At 34.4% G+C, this 24056-nt stretch overlaps 1 protein-coding gene across 2 annotated transcripts in view; it reads left to right on the forward strand.

The window, feature by feature from the left end:
* The window catches only part of RB1 (RB transcriptional corepressor 1), a 155158-nt gene that overhangs the window by 4326 nt on the left and 126776 nt on the right, over nt 1-24056 (forward strand). The gene's annotated exons all lie outside the window — the stretch shown is intronic.

Raw genomic sequence — 24056 nt, forward strand, 5'->3', positions numbered from 1 at the left:
ACATGTAATAATTTTGTATCTTGTTTTAAATTTTTTTTAACATATCATGAGAATTTTATTATGTTACTAAATTTTTTTGGTATTTGATAATGTTTCCAATGGTACTGTAATATTTTATACATTAGATATATTTTAATTTGCTAAAAATCTTGCTATTATTGGACATTTTTCACCACAACTTTTTGACACTATAAAATGATGTGATAAACATCTCTATTCATAAGAATAATGCCTGGCACAAGGTAAGTCCTTGATAGTTTGTTAAATAAATTAATGAATGAATCTGATTTTTGGAATACATTTTTACAAGCTGAATTACTGAGTCAATAGCTATGAATATTTATAAATCTTTTGGTAATTTTTGTTAAATTGCACTCCAGACAGACACCTTTAATAAATTTACTTTCTTATTAGCATTAGCACTATACTATTGTACATGTCTGTCTGTTTTTACTGATCAGATTAATACAGCAAAATATGTTAATGTACCTCCCATGAAAATGTTTAAAACCATTAAAAAAATTCTGGCATCTTAGTCCATTTGGGCTATTTTAACAAAATACCAGACTGGGTGGCTTATAAACAACAGAAGTTTATTTCTTACAGTTCAGGGGGCTGGAAAGTCCAAGATCATGGTGCTGGCAGATTCTGTGTCTCTGTGAGGGCTCGCTTCCTCCTTCATAGGTAGCATCTTGTCGTTAGCTTTACAAGTTGGAAGGGGTGGAAGCTTTCTCAGGCCTCTTTTATAAGGACACCAGTCCCGTTCATGAGGACAGAGCCCTTAGGACCTGATCACTTCCTAAAGGCCACAACTCCTAATACCTTTACAATGGGCATTAGGTTTTAAGCATATGCATTTTGGGGGCACAAGCATTCAATACATAGACTCTGGTAATAAAAAAGAGAAAATGAATCCAATTTCAAAGGCCTGAACATAATCTCGAACTCCTTACTTAAAAAGAGAGGAATACTGAAGGATCTTGGATGAATGACTTTGATATTATCTTCCCAAAGTATCTAATGTATACTCCCACTGATTTGGGTACTTTATGTTCAGACCTGTTTTTGTGCATATGCAGTTAGAGGGAGTCATAGCTCCTTCACCTCTTGCTCACAGATGCTAGGCTTTTAGTTTTCAGAAAGTTGGGAAGGAGTTGTAGATTATAGAGAGTGTTGGTGAATATGGGTAGTTTCCAATTTATTTATTTATTTATTTATTTATTTATTTATTATTTGAGAGACAGAGATCACAAGTAGGCAGAGAGGCAGGCAGAGAGAGGGGAGGGGGAAGCAGGCTCCCTGCTGAGCAGAAAGCCTGACGTGGGGCTCGATCCCAGGACCCTGGGATCATGACCTGAGCTGAAGGCAGAGGCTTTAACCCACTGAGCCACCCAGGTGCCCCGGGTAGTTTCCAATTTATGAGTGGGTTATGTTCCTGATCTCTTTCTAAGTACAATATGGTAGTTAGGGTTCCAGGCTGATTAATACAAAACTGTTTTTTGTACTGAACTATAATTTATATTATACTGAACTATATATTATACTGAATTATATTATATATAGTATATTAACATATATTATTATATAATAGTATGTATTATGTTTTTATATTATACTGAATTATACTGAACGATAATGTATAGTTTTCCTTGGTTGTGGAGGCCATTTAAGCCTTCAGACTTGACTACAAGTATGAATAAATGTTACTACTTTCTTATTCTATGCTTTTATCCTGGCTTTGTCCTTACCTTCCATAGGTACTGGCACAGTTTAAATCTTATTTCCTAATGGAGCTCATGATGGGACTAGGGGATGTGAATTCATTCTTGGTTGTGTGCTGGAGGAAGAAAAGGAAGGAATTACATGTTACATTTGGGATATTGGGTACCTGTTTTTTGCAGGATATGGTATTGTCCTGTTATAATTACCAGATGTTTATCTAGAAATATTATTTTAAGTGATATTTAAGTTTTTGAGGATTGGCCTGAGAATTTAACCTCTGATTATATAATCATTCCTAAGGGAGAATGTGACAGCTTGTGCAGAGAAGTGAATGTTATGACAAAATGAACTCATTTCTGATGCAGCTATTCCATTCTAGGTCTTCTAGATTAGTTGGCTATCTTCTTTTAAACAAGAAGAGAAATATAGTAACTAAGGTAACTCTTTTTGACAACTGAAAGTAGATGATATTTATTGGAATAGAGGGTGGGTTAAGAACAAGGATTTGTCATCAGACTAGACTGACTCGGGTCTTAGTTTTACCGTTTACTAGCTTCCTGATCTTGAACAAGTTACCTAAAATCTCCAAGCCTCAGTTTCATTATTTGTAAAAATGACTAACAGTAATTTCTGGATCTTGGAATTAATAGTGTGGATTAAATAACTTCATGCACATAAAGCACTTATTAGTGTAAATGAATGTCTATATTAGATCATACAACTAGAATAATTTGACTTAAGAACTACCCTGGAAAACTTTATATTAATAAAATTTTTAGGAGAACTTGAGAATCAGTTAAAATCCTTGAATTTTTAAAAGTTACTTAAATTCCTGTTAGTTGTTTAATATACAGTGTAATACTAGTTTCAGGTGTACAGTGTAGTGATTCAGCATTTACAACACTGGTCCTCATCACAGCAAGTGCCCTCCTTAATCCCCATCACCTGTATCTCCCATCCCCCGCATCTGGTAACCATCACTCTGTTCCCTATAGTTAAAATTATTTTCTTGGTTTACCTCTCTTTCCTTTTTCCCCTGTGTTCATTTGTTTTGTTTCTTAAATTTCATATGAGTGAAATCACATGGTATTTATCTTTCTCTGACTGACTTACTTTCCTTAGCATAATACCCTCTAGTTCCATCATGTCATTGCAAATGGTGAGATTTCATTCTTTTTTATGACTGAATAATATTCTATTGTATATAGTCCACACCTTCTTTATCTGCTCATCAGTCAGTGGATACTTGAGCTGTTTCCATAATTTGGCTATTATAGATAATATTGTTATAAACATTGGGGTATCCCTTTGAATTAGTATTTTTGTATTCTTTGGGTAAATACCTAGTAGTGCAATTACTGGATCATAGGGTAGTTCTATTTTTAACTTTTTGAGTAACCTCTATGCTGTTTTCCAGAGTAGCTGCACCAGCTGGTGTTTTCACAAACAGTGCAAGAGGGTTCCCCTTTCTCTACATTGTCTCCAATGCCTGTTATTTCTTGTGTTGTTGATTTTAGCCATTCTGATGGATGTGAGGTGATACCTCATTGTATGTTTAATGTGTATTTCCTTGATGATGGGTGATGTTGAGCATCCTTTCATGTATCTGTTGACCATCTGTATGTCTTCTTTGGAAAAATGTCTATGCGTGTCTTCTGCCCATTTTTTAATTGGGTTATCTGTTTTTTGGGGTGTTTATAAGTTCTTCATATATTTTGGATACTAACCCTTTATCTGATATGTCATTTGCAAATAACTTCTCCCATTTCATAGGTTGCCTTTTAGTTTTATATTTCCTTTGCTTGTAGAAACTTTTTATTTTAATCAAGTCCCGATTATTTATTTTTGCTTTTGTTTCCCTTGTCTTAGGAGACATCTAGAAAGAAGTTGCTATGGTCACTGTCAAAGATGTTACTGTCTGCATTCTATTCTAGGATTTTATGGTTTCAGATCTCGTATTTTGGTCTCTAATCCATTTAGAATTGATTTTCGTGTTTAGTATAAGAAAGTGGTCCTGTTTCATCCTTGGCATGTTGCTGTCCAGTTTTTTCAAGACCATTTTTTGAAGAGACTTCTTCCACATTGGATATTCTTTCCTGCTTTGTTGAAGATGACTGACTATATAGTTGTGGGTTCATTCCTTGGTTTTCTATTCTGTTCCCTTGATTTTTGTGCCTATTTTCATGCTGTTACCATACTGTTTTGATCACTACAGCTTTGTAAATAACTTGAAATTTGGAATTGTGATGCCTCCAGCTTTGCTTTTTAAGACAGAATAAAAACTATATGGTCATTTCAATAGATGAAAAAAACCATTTTACAAAGTACAATATCCATTCATGATAAAAACCCTCAACAAAGTAGGGCTAGAGGGAACATAACCTCAACATAATCAAGGCGATATAAGAAAAACCCACAGCTAATATCATCCTCAGTGGGGAAAACAGCTTTTCCTCTATGGTCAGGAAAGAGACAGGGATGTTCACTCTCACCACTGTTATTTAACATAGTACTAGAAGTCCTAGCCACAGCTACCAGACAAGAGAAATAAAAGGCATCCAAATCAGGAAGGAAGAAGTAAAATTTTCAGTATTCACAGATGACATGATATTCTATGTAGAAAACCTGAAAGACTGCCACAAAACTGCTAGAACTCATACATGAATTCAGTAGAGTCTCATGATACAAAATCAATCTATAGAGATCTGTTGCATTCCTATACACCAATAATGAAACAGCAGAAAGAGAAATTAAGGAATCAGTTCCATTTACAGTTGCACCAAAAACAATACCCAAGAGTAAACCTAACCAAAGAGGTGAAAGACCTGTATTCTGAAAACTATAAAACACTCATGAAAGAAAGATGACCCCAAGAAATGGAAAGACATTCCATTCTTTTGGATTGGAAGAACAAATATCGTTAAAATGTCTTTACTACCCAAAACAATTTACACATTTAATGCAATTCATATAAAAATACTAACAGCATTTTTCACAGAGCTTAGAACAAACAATCCTTAAATTTGTATGGAACCACAAAAGGCCCCAAATAGCCAAAGCAACCTTGAAAATAGTTGAATTTATAAATGTGTGTGTAATGATTCTGATGTGGTAATTTTTCTAAAATTTAAGGAAAGGTCTGTGTTGTTTTGTCTGGAAAAGTGTTTTTTCCTTTTTGTATAAATGTTTAATAAGTGTGTAATATGTAATTGCTGTCATTAGATTAGATGCTGTTCATACTGCATATAGGATATAAATAGGGACTTTCCATTAAGAAATTGTCCAGGAGTGCTGTTCATGTTGTGACTTACAATGAATCAGTTGTTAAAATTTTGGTTTTCTTTGTGCATCTTAAATGACTGTATGGTAGAATGGAAAAGGCCTTGGACCTGGAGACAGGAAACTTTTGATGATACTAGTTGCATTTTAGCTATAGGATTTTAGGTAAATTGGTTAATTCTCCAAGTCTCAGTTTGCTTATCTATAAAACAGAAATGATGTCTGAATGTCAGCCTCTTAGGGTTTTTTGTGTGTGTTTATATATTCAAGAACTTTGAAATATATTGCCCTTGATAGAAGCATTTGTTTTTGTGATATGGATCATTATGTTTAGGAAGATAGTTGAAAGGAATCATTTAGAATTGGAGTAACACTAGGCATTCCATGTAAGTTACACAGTGCTACAGACATATGACACCTCTTCATGCAGGGTTCTTCATGCAGGGCTGAAGTTCTTCTTTTGCAGATAACGTCTCTTTTGCATAAGGTTCTTTTAATAACCTTAAAAAACAGAATATTTTATTTTAAATATTTTTTTTTTTTTTTGAGAGAGAGAGAGTGTGTGCACATGCATGTGGAGGGTGGACAAAGGAAGAGGGAGAGTGAGAATCTTAAGCAGGCTCCACACTCAGTGCACAGCCTGCTGCTGGGCTCAGTGTTATGACCCTGAGTTCATGACCTGAGCCAAAATCAAGAGTCAGATGCTTAACCGACAGAGCCACCGAGGTGTCCTCAATGACAATTTGTTACTAACAAATATCCCATATTCAAAATTTTTCAATTACTTCATGAACTTTTTTTCACATGTTCTAATCAGGATTCAAATAAGGCTCATATATTGTAATTGGTTGACTTGTGTCTTAAATCTCTTAATCTATAGATTTTATCTTCTACTTCTGTCCCCCATCCCTTTCTTTTCTTAAAATGTATTTGTTGAAGAAACTGGATGGTTTATTCTGTAGAATTTCCTACAGTGTTTATTTTGCAGATTGTGTCTTCTTCATTGTTTAAATATTTGTCTGATTCTCTGTATTTTCTGGAAATAGATCAGGCCAGAGGCCTGATCAGATCCTGGTTTGATATTTTCTGGAAGAAATATTTTAGAGTTATTTTTGTGAATGCCCATTGGGATGCATGTATCTTGTTATGTCTCTTTTTTTGTTATAAGCAACTATTGATGACCATTGACTGAATCCATAGGGGTTGCTAAATGGTAATATGACACTTTATCATTCCTCTTTTAATTATTAGTTGTAATTCTGTAAAGAGAAACTTCTCTTCATTAACTGTTCTTATTCTAAAGTATAGTTCATTCAGGAAAGGAAGGATAAGTGCTTTATGCTTTGCTTTTATTGGCTAGTTTTTAAACGAACACATTTGTTTTGTAAGATCCCCCAAAGATGACCAATGATTTTAATCATCATTCCAAATACTATGTAGACAGTACCAGTAGACCAGGTTGTCTATACATATTTAATAAGATCATTACTTAATAATAATGTGACATATTTTATAATTTCAAGAATGTTATCTAAGTGGGATTTTACAGTATTTAACCTTTGGGATTGGCTTTTTTCACTCAGAGTAAATTCCCTGGAGTGAAATTGTTATCAGTATATTAGTTTGATAGGGCTGCCATAACAAAATACTACAGACTGGGTGGTTTAAACAACAGAAAAACATTTTGTCAAGTTTCTGGAGACTGGAAGGTCCAAGTTGAGATGTCAGCAGATTTAGTTTCTTTTGGGACTTCTCTGTTTGGCTTGCAGATTGCTGCCTTCTCCTTGCATTCTGGAATGCTTATCCTATGTGCACATATCCCTGGTGGTGTGTGTGTGTGTGTGTGTGTGTGTGTGTGTGTGTCCGTGTGTCCAAGTTTCCTGTTCTTATAAGGACACTAATCAGGTTGGATTAAGGCTCACCAAATGTCTTCATTTTAATGTATTGTTGCTCTGTGAGGCCCTATCTTCCAAAACAGTCACATTGTTGGGTACTTAGGGTTAGGACTTCAGCATATGAGTTTTCAGGAGTTGGGCAGGGGATACAAGTCAGCCCATTGCATTTTGTTGTTTTTGTTCAGTAGTATTCCATGGCATGACTGGACCAGTTTGTTTAACCTTTCACCCATTGAAATATGTCTGCCTCATTCCTAGGTTTTAGCTGTTAGGAATACAGCTGCTGTGAACATTTGCGTATAGGTTTTTGTGTAGATATCAGTTTTCATTTTTCTGGGGGAGTGCAATTGCTGGTCATATGGTATGGTCCATATGTGTTTAATTTTGTAAGAGCTGCCAAACTTTGTTCCAGCTGTACCATTTTATATTCCTACCATCAATATATGGGTGATTTAGTTTCCTTATGTCTTTGCCCACTTTTGGTGGTGGTACTATTTTTTTTTATTTTTCTATCTTTTTTTTTTTTTTAAAAAAGATTTTATTTATTTATTTGACAGAGATCACAGGTAGGCAGAAAGGCAGGCAGAGAGAGAGGAAGGGAAGCAGGATCCCCGCTGAGCAGAGAGACTGATGCGGGGCTCCATCCCAGGACCCTGGGATCATGACCTGAGCCAAAGGCAGAGGCTTTAACCAACACTGAGCCACCCAGGCGCCCCAGTACTATTTTTTTAAATTGGCCATTCTTCTTGGTATGTAGTGATATTTCAGTGTGATTTTAATTTACATTTTTCTGATTGCTAATTACATGAAATATTTTTAAAATAGACTTTTCTTTTTAGAATAGTTTTAGGTTCACAACAAAATTGAGCAGAAGGTACAGAGAGTTCCTATATACCCCTTGTTCCACACATGCTTAACCTTTTCCATTATGAACATTGTCACAAGAGCGCTACATTTGTTATAGTTGAACTGACTCTGACACATCATTGTCACCCAAAGTCCACAGTTGCTGAAGGTCTTCTAAATGTGCTTATTTGCCATTGTTTATCATGATCAGTGTATTATCTTTTATGTTTTTTGCCCATTTTTGAGTTTCCATAGATTTCCTATGTGTACAATTATGTCATGTGTGAATAATGACAGCTTTATTTCTTCCTTTATAACATTTTGCTTTCTTTTCCTTGCCTGTTGCACCGGCTAGGATTTCAATACAATGTTGAATAGAAGCGGGAAGAGTTCCTGCTGTTAGGGAGAAATCATTCTGTCTTTTACCAGTAAGTGCAATGTTAAAAGTAGATTTTTTCTTAGATTATCAGATTAAGGAATTTTCCTTCTATTCCCAGTTTGCAGATTTTTTTAATTATATCAAAAATAAATGTTGGATTTTGTGAAATGCTTTTTCTGCATCTATTGTGATGATCATATTTTTCCTTTTTTAGACTGTTTATGTGATGAATAAAATTGACTGTTAAAGCAACTTTCCAATCCTGGGTAAATTCCACTTAATCATGATACAGTATCCCTTTCATATATTTTTGGATTTGATTTGCTAAACTTTTGTTAAGAATTTTTGCGTATGTATTCATGAGGGATAGTGGGTATGTAGTTTTCTCTTTTTGGTTATGGGTTTTTTTCTAGTGTTGTTTTTTCCCCCTTATATTTTTGTTAGATTTTGTGACAGAATAATGTTGGCCTTATAGAATGAGTTGGGAAATATTTTGTTCTCTTTAATTTTTTTGTAGAGTTTGTGTAAAATTTGTATTTGTATTTTTCCTTGTTAAATGTTTGGTAAAGCCATATGTATGGCCTTGAGGGTTGTTTTTTTTTTTTTGTGGGAAAGTTTTTAACTACAAATTCAGTTTCTTTAATAGATGTGGGCAATTCAGTTTTCTTACTTCTTGTTTTTTTTTAAAGATTTATTTGTCAGAGAGAGAGAAAGCACATGAGGTGTGGGGAGAAGTGGAGGGAGGCACAAACTCCCTACTGAGCAGAGCCCAGCATGGGGCTCAAACCCAGGACTCCCAGATCATGACCTGAGCCAAAGGCAGCTGCCCAACTGACTGAGCCACCCAGGTGCCCCTTGCCTTTGTTTTTAAAAGATATTTTCATAGTTAAAAAATTGTAGCTTGGGAGGAACCTGGGTTGCTGAGTCAGTTAAGCATAGCCTTTGGCTCAGGTCGTGATCCTGGAATTCTGGGATTGAGCCCTGAGTCAGGCTTCCTGCTCAGCAGAGTCCGCCTCTCCCTCTCTCTGCTCTTCCCTCTGCTTGTGTTCTCTAGTTCACTCTCTCTCTCGTTCAAATAAATAAATAAATAAATAATTTTAAAAAATTGTAGCTTGGCTTTTTCCCGCCAAGTTCCATTGTATTCTAGCTTCCATTATTTCCGAAGATAAGTCTGCTACCATCCAAATCTTTGTTTCTCTGTATGTAAAATGGTATATTTTATAATCTCCTTCTCCCTAGTGAATATTTAATGCTAGACAAGTAGTTGGTTTATTTTTAGAGAGAGAAAGAGTGTTACTTTTTCTTTCTCTTGCATTAAGTGTTTTATCAAATGATTTTGGATTTTGTCAAATGATTTTCTGTGCCTATTAATATAATGTTATGTTCTTTTTTTCCTCTCTTATTGGTATTACTTTAATTGATTTTCAGATCTTAAGCCAGAATTGCATTTCTAGGATAAGTCTTACTTGATAATGGTGTATAATCTTTTTTATATGTTTGTGAATTTGGTTTGCTAGTATTTTGTTGAGGATTTTGGCATATACTCATAGGAGATTTTATCTCTGTTTTCTTTCCTTGTAATGTCTTTGTCTGATTTCAGTATCAGGGTAATACTGGCTTCTCACAAAATAAGTTGGGAAATCTTCCCTTCTAAGATGTTTTTATGGAGGAATTTGATGAATTGTTACTAATTCCTCTTAAAATGTCCAGTACAATTCACCAGCAAAGCAATCTGGGCCTGGACTTTTCTCTGTGGGAAGTTCTGAAATTACTGTTCAATTGCTATGAGTCTATTCAGATTGTTTCTTTTTGAGTCAGTTTTGGTAGTTGGTCTCTCTTAAGGAATTTGTCCATTTTATCTGTTATGAGCATTCATGCTATAGTTTTTTTTTTTTTTTTTAATTTTTGTAAGGTTGCTCTTTATGCCGTTACTTCATTCTTAATTTTAGCTAATTTAAGCCTCTTTCTTTTGTCTTGGTCAGTGAAACTAAAAGTTTCTCTATTTTGGTGATCTCTTAAAAAAATAGATTTTGCTTTCACTGATTTTCTCCACTTTTCTATTCTCTTTCTTAACCTGTTTCTTTCCTATTTTTTCCATCATTTAGTGCTTTATACTTAATATATATATCAGATAACATTACTAAAGTTAATCATGAACTTTAATCATGAAATACTCATATAGGTCCCATATATAATTATATATAGTGTAATTATAATAATAATATATAATTGGGCTGCCTGTTTTTAAAAATTGCTTTTCCTTCATAGAAGTTTTCACTGTTGGCCAATATTTTTTACTGTAGTGTACTTTCTTCTTCTGGAGGACCCATACAAGGAATTTAACCTTCATCTCTGAATGAAGAGCCACTAGGCTTCTTCTGAGAACTAACTTATTTAACTTTGTGGTCACTGTGAATCTTTCAATCATTTTGGATGCTTATATCCAAAGCATTATAACATACAGTTTTTTAGATACTAACATTTTTCCTGTTTTTTTTTTAGTTATCATTTTTATATTTTGTTTTCAAAATTTCAGAGAAAAAAATATATATTCAAAAGTCAAATATGCTTCTTTTTAAGAAATCCCATTTTATAATAAAAAATGAATATCCATTGGCTTCTTTCTATTTCTACCTCTGTAGAGATAACCATTGTTAAGTTTTCATTTGCTTTCTACCTCCAATCCTTTCTCCTCCCACCTCACCACATAGATATAAGGATTTTTGTTTTACCTAATTGAAGTCTTATGAATTGTTTTAGAAGTATAAATAAACAATTACTATTGATTATTATTACCATTTATTATTATTGGAATAGGCAATGGATTCATGTGGTTCAAGATTCAAGAGAAATAAAAATTAAACAGTGAAGTTTCTCTCATTCCTATCCTCTGGACACATACTTTTTCTCTCCAGAAGCAACTAATAAAAGTTTCCAGTTTTTGCATTATTCTCTACTTTGCTTTTCTCATGTAGCAATGTATCTTGAACATCACCTCACCCTCTGTGTTTAGCTTGGTATTTTTAGTGGATGTATTTTCCATTGTATGGACATATAATTTACTTATGTACTCCCCTGATAATAAAGATTTAGTTTGTTTTTGAATATTTGATACTACAAACAACTGCAGTGAATATCCTTATATCTACATTTAATGCACAAGTAAGAAGACTTCTGTAGTGTAGATTTCTAGAAGTGGAACCTCTGGGTCAAAATTTAATAGATTGTGTCTTTGTTCATAAAATAAAAGTCTGCTCAAATCTCACTCTGCCAATGAGATCTACCACCCTGTTTAATACCGTAATCTGCCCTCACTTCTCCCTCAAATTCTCTATCCACTTTACTCTGTTATTTTTGTAACAGTGTATAGTTTACTTATTTATGCTGATTTTTGCTTATTGTCTTTCTCTTCCCCCTAAGGTGTCAGCTTCAGGAAACAGGAATGCTTATTTTGTTTACTAATGTATTACTAGCAGTTAAAATGTGCTTGTTACTGTAGGCATTTAATAAATATTTATTGATAATTAAATGAATAAGAGAGGGGTGCCTGGGTGGCTCAGTGGGTTAAGCCTCTACCTTCAGCTCAGGTCATGATCTCAGGGTTCTGGAATCGAGCCCCACATTGGACTCTCTGCTCAGCAGGGAGACTGTTTCCCCATCTCTCTGCCTGCCTCTCTGCCTACTTGCGATTTCTGTCTGTCAAATAAAAAAAAAAATTAATAAGAGAATTATGCTTCACAGAATGCCCAAGTTCTTTATCTTATATTTTATATTTTTTCTTTAATTTTATTACATATAGTTTAGTTAAGATTTTTTTAAAAAATCCTTTCTAGTATATTTTGGGATATGAATTATTGAAAATCAGCCATAATGAATTTCTTTTTAAAAAATTACCTTTGCCCCACAGGGTGCCTGAGTGGCGCAGTCAATTAAGCTGTTAGCTCTTATGTTTGGCTGTGGTCGTGATCTCAGGGTTGTGAGATCGAGCCCACACAGGGTTTTGCACTCAGCTCAGAGTCTGCTTCAGATTCTCTCCCTCTGCCCCTCCCACTTGTGCTCTTTCTCTCTCAAATGAATAAATAAATCTTTAAAAAAATTACCCTCTCCCCCAATTCCCCACATAGAGCCAGATCTGAATTTTGTCCCACCTAATTAGGAATAGATACCAGAAGGATACATCAGATACTCTTCCATAGGATTAAAATGACCATTGAGATTATTATGGGCTTCCAGGTGTGCTAGGTTGTCAACAGGAGTTGCTTTGAAATAAATGGTTAAATAATCTGTCAACAAATTAATATTTTTCCTTATTTATACTCATTGTAATTTTAAAGATGTGGTATTCATAATTATTGATGTTCAGATTGGTACTTATTTCTCTCTTTTATATTCAGCTATAAACAGATAATCAAGTTTATATGAGACTTAGGTATTTAGGAGAGTTTTGAAGTGAATTATTTTATCAAACATTCTTTATCCTAGTCCTGTTTTAATTTATCTCTTTTATATGTGCTTTGATTTTCTCATCATACAAACTATTTTTTTAAGGTAAGTTGAATCAGAATCATATTGCACTCAAAACTACCAAACATTCATTATTAGCTTCCCCCACCTTGGCTCCGTTTCAGAAAGTCTACCAAACTTTTAAAAATTAAGTTTGTTTATTTTTCCTAATTTTATTCAGACATAAAAGCCGACAGCCAATGCTTTTTATCAACATAAAGGTAACTTATGTTACTGTGCTGCATTGAATTCTAACAAAAGTGACAAATACCCATTCTAACAAGTGTATTCCTCACAAGGGCATTGTGTAACTGGATGGCTATTTTATTAAGTGAGACTTGATTGAAAGTAGATATATGGGTTTTCTTAAGTTTTTTTAAATATTGAAAAATTTGCCAGATTATCATTTTATGACTTGGAGCCCTAGAAACTCCCAGACACAGGACTTTGATGATCAGTGATCTCTTTTGGTTCCCTTCCAATTTGGGATTCTTTTATTCTTATGCCAACTCATTTATTAATTTGATGTTTTCCTTTTTTTCAAGTAGAATATGCAGTATTGGAAGAAGGGGTTGGTGTGCAAACTTTGGAAGAATCCTTTTATCCATAAAATTCAATCCGAGTTGTCAGAATGATCTCTCTCCTCAGTGTATTTTAACCTTGTTCCTAAGAGTGGTAGATACCAGTTTCATAGATCTTTTACAGAAAAGCCAATTAATTAGTAGCTGTTTGCATTTGGTGGCAGTTTTCTCTCCTATGTTATATCTTCTTGGGATCACTTTTGGGGCTTTGACTTAATAAACTAAGCAGACAGCTTGACCAGAAACCAAGTTCCAGGTCAGTTATCTATCACCTGTTTAGAAAATGAGTTCTGTAGTATCATTTCTTTGTGTGAGTTACTCTTGCTTGTACTCATTAGTTGTTACCAATGTATGAATGAGAGTTGAAGAAACTATAGTAGAACTAGTTGTCTTACGTTATACTTTGTATTGGTGATTGAACTGATGCTTGTTTTTCTGAGCATACTAAAGGGGAAAAAAGCTATTCCATTCTATATTGGGGTATAGCTATTAGTACTGCTTTAAAAAAAATACATACTTAATGCCAAGTTAGTGCTGGATACTTCACTAAGCTCTTGGGGTTATAGCAATGAATTAGGTAGAACTGTTTTACCTTCCAGATGTATATAGACTGGTTGAGATACGGACAAATAAATAAGTAAATCACAGTTCAGTTGAACGTTTAGACATTCCTATCCACTGAGTTCTGTAGAGGGAGGGAGCCCCATCTCTTGGGCAGTGGGTCAGGTAAATCTGAACTTGTTAGGTACTTATTTTTCTGGTAGTGGAGTCAACTCTCTCCTCACAAGGGCATTGCGTAACTCATGGCTGATTCACCTGTTGTTTACTCCTGTGTGTTGTATCGTAAATGTGATTGAGTACAAGTAAGATTAGCTTTTGCATTCCTTTTCTTGGCTAAGCCACTCTTGACTTTTACTTCTGAGCACATCAAAGAATGTATTTAACACTAACTGCTGTCAGCCATTATTACACAAGTGAGAGAGGGGATTTTCTGACATATTGGTCTGTTATCCCTTTGGTTCCTACATATAACCCTGGTGAGGAGGAAATCCAAGAGTAGAAGATAAAAACAGCTCTTATTGCCTCCAGTCCTCTATTAAATTATTATATTCTTGTAATATATTTAATTTGTAACCTTATTGTTAATCACTGGTTACAATCCTGTGAGTCAAGAGTAAGGATGTGTCCTACTGACCGTGAGTTAGAAAGTATATTTCTTTTTTAAAAAGCATTTTATTTCTTTATTTGAGAGCAAGAGAAAGAGAGGGCTGAGCACACACAAGCAGGGGGATGGGCAGAAGGAGAGGGAGAAGTAGACTCCCTGCTAAGTGTGAAGCCTGAACACACTCCCCCCCCCCCACCCCATCTCAGGACCCTGAGATCATGACCTGAGCTGAAGTTAGATGCTTAATTGACTGAGTCACCCAGGTGCCCAAAAGCATATTTCTTATGGCTTATTTTCATCTTGCCCATGGCTAGTATTTTTAACTTTCAAAATTCAGTTTAAATTCATGTTAAGTTACTATAGATAAGATAATTTTCTGATGCCTCCAAGATGATTTGTGTTACCACATGGTGGAGCTCTTTTTTAAGTTAGTGCATTTTAAAGCAGCAAGTACAGGTCATCATCAACTAGGGGTTATCATTAGGGTGGTTCAAGTGCACTAAACTAAATGCTACCTTAATAGGTAGCCTCTTCAAACGTCGATTGTAGATTTTGATTTAAACTATAAGATAGGTAATTAATGTTTTAATATCCTTAAGATTTTTCTCTTTAGTATTCCTACTTTTTCTGTTTATTGCTTTGTATAAATTTAGCACTTATTTATTTGTTTTTATTTAATTTATTTATTTTTAAGGTTTTATTTATTTGATAGAGTGCAGGTGTGAGCACACAAGCAGGGGGAGCAGCAGGCAGAGGGAGAGGGAGAAGAAAGCCTCTGCTGAGCAGGGAGCCGGATGCAGGGCTCAATCCTAACACCTTGAGATCATGACCTGAGCCAAAGGCAGAGGCTTAATTGACTGACCCACCCAGGTGCCCCTAGCACTTTTTAATTTTAGTGACTTTCCTACTATAATTGTAGTAATTTAGAAAATGTATCTAGGAATAATGAATAAAATGAAAATCATTTGTAATTCTACCATGTAGAGATAATAATTAACATTTTGATATATTTTTGCTTTCCCTTTTTAAAAATTTTCACAAAATTGTAATCAAAATATACTCGGAATTTTGAATTTTGGTGGGGTTTTTTTTCCTCTTAACATATCTTTGATATTTTCCTGTTTCCTTATAATCTTTGAAATATTTTAAGGGTTTTATATCATTGTGTGATAGAGCTCCAACACAATTTATTTAAATATTCTATTTTAAGATATTTAGGTTTTCCCACTATTTTTGTTCTTACAAATAATTCTTTAGCCTCTATTACACTAAATTTTATTTTCCCAATTTTTATTTAAATTTTAGTTATTTAACATACAGTGTAGTATTACTTTCAGGAGTAGAATTCAGTGATTCATCACTTACATACAACACCCAGTGCTTATCACAACAAGTGCCCTCTTTAATACCCATCACCCATCTAGCCCAATTCCCACCCACCTCCCTATATCAACCCTGTTGGTTCTCTATAGTTGTTAAGAGTCTCTTATGGTTTGTTTCCCTCTCTCCTTTTTTCTCTCCTCCAATATGTTCATCTGTTTTCTTTCTTAAATTCCATATTTGAGTGAGATCATGTGGTATTTATCTTTTTCTGACTTATTTCTCTTAGCATAATGCACTCTAGTGCCATCCACATTGTCACAAATGGCAAGATATCATTTTTTTGATGGCTGAATAATATTCCAGTGTGTTTGTATGTGTGTGTCTGTATACACACACCACATCTTTATACATTCATCAGTTGATGGACATTTGAGCTATCTCCATAGTTTGGCTATTGTTAGTAATGTTGCCAAAAAGATCAGGGTTCATGTACTCCTTTGAATCTGTATTTTTGTATCCTTTGGGTAAATAACTAGTAGCACAGTTACTGGCTCATAGGGTTATTCTATTTTTAATTTTTTTGAGAAGCCTCCATGCTGTTTTCCATTTTATATTACTACAAACAGTTCAGGAGGGTTCCCCTTTCTCTGCATCCTTGCCAATACCTGTTGTTTCTTGTGTTGTTGATTTTAGCCATTCTGACAGGTGTGTATCTCATCATAATTTTGGTTTGTATTTTCCTGATGATGAATGATGTTGAGCATCTCTTCATGTGTCTGTTAACCATCTGGATGTCTTCTTTGGAAAAGTTGACATTTATGTCTTATGCCCATTTTTTAACTGGATTATTTGGGTTTGGGGTGTTGAGTTTGGCATGTTCTTTATAGATTTTAGGTATTATCCCTTCATCAGATATGTTGTTTACAAATATCTTCTCTCATCCCATAGGCTGCCTTTCAGTTTTTTTGATTGTTTCTTGCACTGTGTAGGAGCTTTTCATCTTGATGTAGTCCCAGTAGTTCTGTTTTGCTTTTGTTTCCCTTGCCTCTGGTGATGTATTATACTAAATCTTGATTAAACTCTCCAGATATTTTCATTGGATAAATTCTTGGATATAGAACTGAACTCCTAAGGATCTTGATCATATTATCAAAATGTCTTTCAGTTGATACTGTTTTGAGGTTCAGTCTTTTCAAAATATGTTTGTTGGAAAGTACCATTTTTTCTTTTGCAGAATGCTTGTTCCTGTCCTTGCCCATTTATTTTCTTCATGTTTTACCATTTCTTTTTGGTAATTCTTTTGGCTGGGTAAGAATTTTTCTCTGCTTTAACCATTTTTTATGTCCTCTTCTAAGCCCTTTTCATAATTCTCAACTAAATTTTTAAGAAAACACATAGGTTACAGATTTTAGGTGTAAATTGCCATTGGAAAATAAGCTGGATCTTGAGAGAGCAATCAGGGCTGGAAAGCAGGATAAGATATGCTAATCATTTGTATGGAGGTGGTAGGGTTTGCTGTGGAAGCAAATGAGATTGCTGAGAAAAACAGAATATGGTGGAAAAAAGTCTTTGGAGTTGGGAAACACTGAAAAAGTTGTGAGAGAGAAATGAGAATGAGGATGTTAGAGTGTTTTAAAAGGTAAGAGAAAAAGTTTCATTGCACCAGTGTCAGATGCCACATAGAGGTCTTTGTGGATGAACCCAAAAAAGGCCATTTAGTTTGGAAAGACAGATCTTTGAAGACGTAGAGAATAGCCTCAGTATAATAGTGCCTGTGTAGTTAGCATATGTGTTCAGTGGATGTACTGTGTGTGTCCTGTGAGAGTGTATATGGTGAGTGGGTGTGTGAATAGTGAGAAGGTAAAAGGATTGTATGTGGAGGGAGGACGGTAGCTTGATAAGGTCCAGAGGTAGAGATATCGGTCATTTTTGTTTTTAAGGTGATACAGGCTTATTTGTAACAAAAGAGAAAAAAGCTTTTAGAAGAAAACTGTTAGAGAAATTACAAAAGATAGAGGGAGTAATGAAAAAGCCACTAGGTCTTGAAGGAGATGAGACGCAGTGAGATCAGAAAATAGGTGGTAGAAAGGCCTTAGAGTTGCTAATTTGAGAGTGGAGGAGAATGTCCATTTGTAAAGATCAGAAGAGAAGAGGAATTTAGTGATGAAGATGCAGAGACATTTTGAAGACTGGGAGATATGATAATTAGAAAGTTTTTGATGTGGAGAAGAATGTTGAAGCTTTAGGTATTGTGATTCTTTAACCTTCTAAAATAAAATAAAAATCAAGAATACAGAATAGTAAAATAATTAAGAATACAGAACTCTTGGTGGGGTGATAAGATTAAGGATCTCAATACTGAAAATGTTAGGAACATCAATGTAGGAATATAACAAGGAAATATTCTCAAAGAAATGGAGCAATACTAAATTGAGTGTTAGGAAACTTGGGTTTTAGTTCTGTATTTCACAAGTCTCAGTTCCAGTCTTTAGTTTCTTAATCTACACAATGAGAGGTGAATCAGTGACCTTTTCAGATTGGAAAATCCTGAACCAAACAAAAAAAGAACAAAACATGTAAAACCACATTAGTCAAGACATTATAGTATTGTTGAAAAGAAAGACAAGCTCGACAGTGGAACAGATTATAGGATCCATAAATAGAATCCACACATATATGCTCAGTCTTTGTATACAAAGGCTTGAAGGTAATTCGTGCAGGAAGACTATCCCTCTTACCAAGTGATGTTGGAGCAACTGGATGTATATTCACATACACAGAATGAACTTTGATCTCTGCCTTGTAACACTTATAAAAATTAACTTGATTTAGAAACCTAAACTTGTAGAAGATAACATAGAAAATATTTGTTTGGAATTTAAGAAAGAAAACAGATGAACATATTGGAGGAGAGAGAAAAGGACAGAGGGGAGCAAACCATAAGAGACTCTGGTTAAGCAGAGATTTCAAAGATAATACCACGAAATACCAAGATAATACCATGAAAACCTCATCCATAAAAGAAAAAATAAATTGAGCTTCATTAAAATGAAAAACTTATGTTTTTTGAAATACATTGTTTGAGAAAATGAAAATACAAGTCACAGAACAGGTGAAAATTTTTGCAAAACATCTATCAAAGAATTTGAATCCAGAATGTATAAATAATTCTTACAGCTTAATAAGACAAACAACTGAATAGAAAAGATTGGAAAAGACCCTTTACCAAGGAAGAGATACAGATGTTAAGTAAGATGTGAAAAAACAGTCAATGTCATTAGTCCTTGGGAAAATGTACCACTACACACATATTAGGATGGCTAGAAAACAAGCTACAAACATTGGAAAAACAGTTTGTTGGTTTTTTATAAACTTAAACTAACATTTAACATAGAACTTAGCTGTTCCCCAACTAGGTATTTGCTCAAGAAATGAAAACATATATCCATTTAAAGACCTATAGTTGGATATTTGGGGTTAAGGTTAGTAGCATTATTTATAACATGTGTACTCAACTGTTAGAATGGATAAACAAATTGTGGTATATTCATACAATGGAGTACATTCAGAAATTAAGTGGAATAAATACTGATAGATATAATAGTATAGATAAATCCTCAGAAGCTTGCTAAGAAGCCTGAAAGAAGCTTGAAAGAAGCCTGACAAAAAAGACTACAAACCATATGATTCCATTTGTATGACATTCTGGAAAAGGAATTAAAATCAGTTCAGTGATTGCCTGGGGCTAGGGGTCAATAAACCCGATTTCCTAAACGTACACGCGCACACACACACACACACACACACACACATCCATTATTCCCAAGGTTGGATATTTATGGTATAGAGAAGATCAGATGAGTGGTATTGAGTGAGTGGTATTGAGACCACTATGGTGTAGTGGAATGAATGCTAGATTCACTGATAATGGTAATGCTGCTGCTGATAATTAATTCTGATTCAGTAGGTACAATGCCAGGCACCAAACTGATTACTTAAGAGCATTCTCATTCCTAATTTTTGTGGTGATTCTATGATCAGACACTATTACTGTCATTACTATTTTCATAGAAATTGAGTCTTTATTGGATTTAAACAAGTTGCCCACAGTTACACAACTCAAATATGCATTCAAACTCTTGAGTGTTTGACACCAAAATCCATGGTCTTAAATAAGAGAATGTAAGTTCCAGGAAGATACAGAATTTTTGTTTTTGTTTTTGTTTTCACCATTGTATTCCCCAGAGTCATAACCATGGCAGTTGTATAATGAATATTTCTTAAGAAATGATTAGAGGGGCGTCTGGGTGGCTCAGTGGGTTAAAGCCTCTGCCTTCGGCTCAGGTCATGATCCCAGGGTCCTGGGATCGAGCCCCGCATTGGGTTCTCTGCTCAGCAGGGAGCCTGCTTTCTCCTCTCTCTCTGCCTGCCTCTCTGCCTACTTGCGATCTCTGTCAAATAAATAAATAAATAAAATCTTTAAAAAAAAAAAAGAAATTATTAGAGATGTCAAATTTTGGAGGAAACTAAAAAAACAAAAATGAAGGTACAAAGAAGCCTATATGAAGGTAAAGATGATTTTAGTGTAGTTTAGTGTTTAAACTGATGCTTTTCATTTAAGCGTTTATCATATCAATTGACTTTGTGTTAAATTGTGGTGTCTATGTCCTAATATAATCTGCTGTTTTAAAAAACGAACAAAGTAATTATAGAGTAGGATTTTGTAGTTAATTCTAATCTTTCTGGCTTTGTAAATTTTTCCATCTAGCAAATCTCGGTGGCAACTAGGTATAAAATCAGACTAAGTCAATGTTATTTGATATAACTAAACTACAAGCCCTTCTTATATGTACCTGTTGGGGTGTGTGTGTGTGTGTGTGTGTGTGTGTCCAGAAAGTCTACTTCTAGGAATCTTCTAGTTGGAAACTGATCATTTCCTTTGCATAGATACACAAAAATATTTGCTTATAAATGAATAATCTAATTCATCTGTTATACGGTTATACATTATACGGTTATACGGTTATACAGTTCTCTCTGACATATTTAATATTTAATGGTCTGAAGTTTAAAAGTAACATTTATTTTTCTTCCATAGATAAATTTGTATCAAGAAGAAAAAACACTTCATCCAAAAAAGAGTTAATTGAAATGTAACTAGAACAACAACAGCAACAACAGCAAGCTTTATAAATCTATCTGAAATAAGGGTCATACGTTTTGCTTGTAGGAAAATTCCTTAGGTCCTTAAAAATCCAAACCTATTTATAGAACATTTCATTTAGGCATTTTATCATTTCAGTGAACGTGTGTTGAATTGTGTTGGCTATGTCCTAATAAAATCTGTTGTTTTTAAAAAATGAGCAAACAATGTTCTCCTTTTAACAACTTTAGTTACTTCTTTTCTCAACTTTTAAAACATTAAAAAAAAAATTACAGTTACTGAAAGTAGGCATATTGAGGGCATTAGGTTTAACAGGTGATAGCCTGAGAGCTAGGATGCAAACCAAAAACATAAGAAATAAGCACAAAAAATTTTAAAAAGTAATGTAGTGTGGGGGTTATTTATTATAGGGGCAAACAACCTTTTACCTCTTAATAGTTTCTGAGAAATTAACCATATTAATATAAGCACATACACAAAAGTTGATGTTCATTTTATTAAAACGTAATACACTTGTTAGTCGTTGTAACAGTAGAGCTATATAGACTTTGTTCATTTTTAGAAATAATAGTTATATAACATAGTTTCAAAAATCAAATTTATTGAAGCATAATTTACAGATACTAAAGTCAACCAGTTTTGAGTGAATAGTTCATTAAGTTTAACAAATGCATTCAGCCATGTAGTTACCACCATAAATTAAGATATAGAAATTTTTGGTTACTCCAGAAAGTTTTCTCCTTCTCCTTTGTAGTGATTCCTCACACACCTCCATTCCTGTTCCTATGCAGCCACTGGTCTACTTTTTGCCATTAAAGATTAATTTTGCCTCTTCTAGAATTTTGTAGGAAAGGAATCCCACAGTATACAGGATGTATCCTGTTTTCTCTGGCTTCTTTTTCTCCATGTAGTAATTTTGAGATTTATCTATGTTGTGTTTATTTGTACTTTTCCTTTTTATTGTTGAATACCATTCCATTATATGGATATACCACAGTTTATCTGTTCACCTGTTTTTGGATATTGGGTTGTTTCTAGTTTTTTGGTTTTTACGATTAAAGCTGCTAGTAAGATTCACGTATAAATGGAAAGAATTCCACTTCTCTTGGGAGAAATCAGTGTATCTGGGAGTGGTATTGCTAAGTATTACAGAAAGTGTATACTTAATGGTATAAGAACTTGCCAAACTTGTTTTTCAGTATGGTTGTACCATTTCACATGGTCACCAGTTGTGTCTGAGTATTCCTTGCTCTACATCCTCATCAACCTTTGATATTGTCTGACTTTTTAATAATTTTAGTGGATGTATAGTTATGTTTTAAAAGATTTGTATAGAAATGCAACCGATATCTGCATATTGTGGAATTTAAAAAACAAAACAGGCAAAGGAAAAAAAGAGACAACCAAGAAACAGACCCTTAACTATAGAGAACAAATTGATGGCTACTGAGGGAAGGTAGGTGGGGGGCTGGGTGTGAAATAGGTGATGGAGATTAAGGAGTGCCCTTGTCCTGATGAGCACAGGGTGATGTGTGGAAGGGCTGAATCACTATATTGTATACCTGAAAGTAATATAGCATTGTATGTTAGCTGTACTGGAATTAAAATAAAAACTTAATAAAAATATTTTATTTTCTAAGTAGCTAAAATTAAGGAGAAGTTTAGACTTGGATAATGATAAACTTTTTGTTGTCAATGAAATTTGATAATCCAGGAATGCCTTGGTGGCTTGGTTGGTTGAACATTTGCCTTTGGCTCAGGTCATGATCATGGGGTCTTGGGATCCAGGCCTACACTGGGCTCCTTGTTTGGCTGGCAGCCTGTTCTCCCTCTGCCTGCTGCTCTTCCTGCTTGTCCTCACTCTCTCTCTGATAAACAAACAACTAAAAATATTTTAAAAAATTTGATAATCCAAAATAATTTTTTAAAATATTTATTTATTTATTTATTTATTTATTTATTTATTTATTTGAAAGAGAGAGAGAGAGAGACTGTGAGCTGGGGCAGGGGGCAGGGGGAGAGGGAGAGAGAGAATCCTGACCCTGATTTCCTGACTTGAGCTAAAACCAAGAGTCGGCTGCTTAACTGACTTAACTGACTTAACGCCTAGGTGCCCCAGAATAATTCTTTTCTTAAAGCTTATGTATAATTGAGATTTCAAAACAATGTAAATTTGTATCATATACTTTTCGGTTCTATTATAACATCCAATTAAGAGTAAGCAAATAGTTCCAGTTTTGTAATAGAACATCAGATAATTTGGTATTTCTTTTATTTTCAATTTAATGTAATCAAATTTTATCTATAAATCTTACATATTTAGAAAGTAATAGATATTTTTAGGGGAAAAGGTAATGATAGCAAAATTATAATAAAAATATTTTAAATGATAATCATAGCTACCACTCATCAAGTACTAATTATATGTCAGGCATTATGCTAAGGGCCTTATGTGTATAATTACATTTAATTCTTACTAAGTGAGATATTTATTATTATTTCCACTTAACAAAGAAGGCAATAATGGCACTGAGGGATATGAATTTCACAAGGTTAAAAAATACCTGAGTCCATAGATTGTTTAAAAAATGAATGAATCAGCGGCACCTGGGTGGCTCAGTGAGTTAAGCGACAGACTCTTGATTTCTTCTCAGGTCATGATCTCAGGGTCCCTGTATTAAGCCCATGTTAGGCTCTGCCATCAACAGGGAGTCTGTTTGAAGATTCTTTCTCCCTCTCCTCTGTCCCTCCTGTGCTCACATATACACATGTGTGAGCTCTCTCTCTAAAAATAAATGTCTTTAAGGGCACCTGGGCCCCATGGATAAGGCATTGGACTCCTAAGGGCACCTGGGTGGCTCATTCGTTAAGCGTCTGCCTTTGGCTCAGGTCCTGATCCCAGCCCCACATCGGGCTCCCTGCTTGGTGGGAAGCCTGCTTCTCCCTCTCCCACTCCCCCTGCTTGTGTTCCTGCTCTTGCTATGTCTCTCTCTGTCAAATAAATAAATAAAATCTTAAATAAATAAATAAATAAATAAAATAAAAATAAATTTCTTTAAAAAACAAGTAAATCAGAGCAAAAGGAGGATAAATATATAAGAAAGTAGCCTTGTTTTTTTAAAAAACAAACTGAGGGTTGCTGGGGGGAGGGGGGTTGGGAGAGGGGGGTGGGGTTATGGACATTGGGGAGGGTATGTGC

The sequence above is a fragment of the Lontra canadensis genome, unplaced genomic scaffold (genome assembly GCF_010015895.1).
Source record: "Lontra canadensis isolate GAN:19392208 unplaced genomic scaffold, GSC_riverotter_1.0 scaffold51, whole genome shotgun sequence".
Lineage (NCBI taxonomy): Eukaryota > Metazoa > Chordata > Mammalia > Carnivora > Mustelidae > Lontra > Lontra canadensis.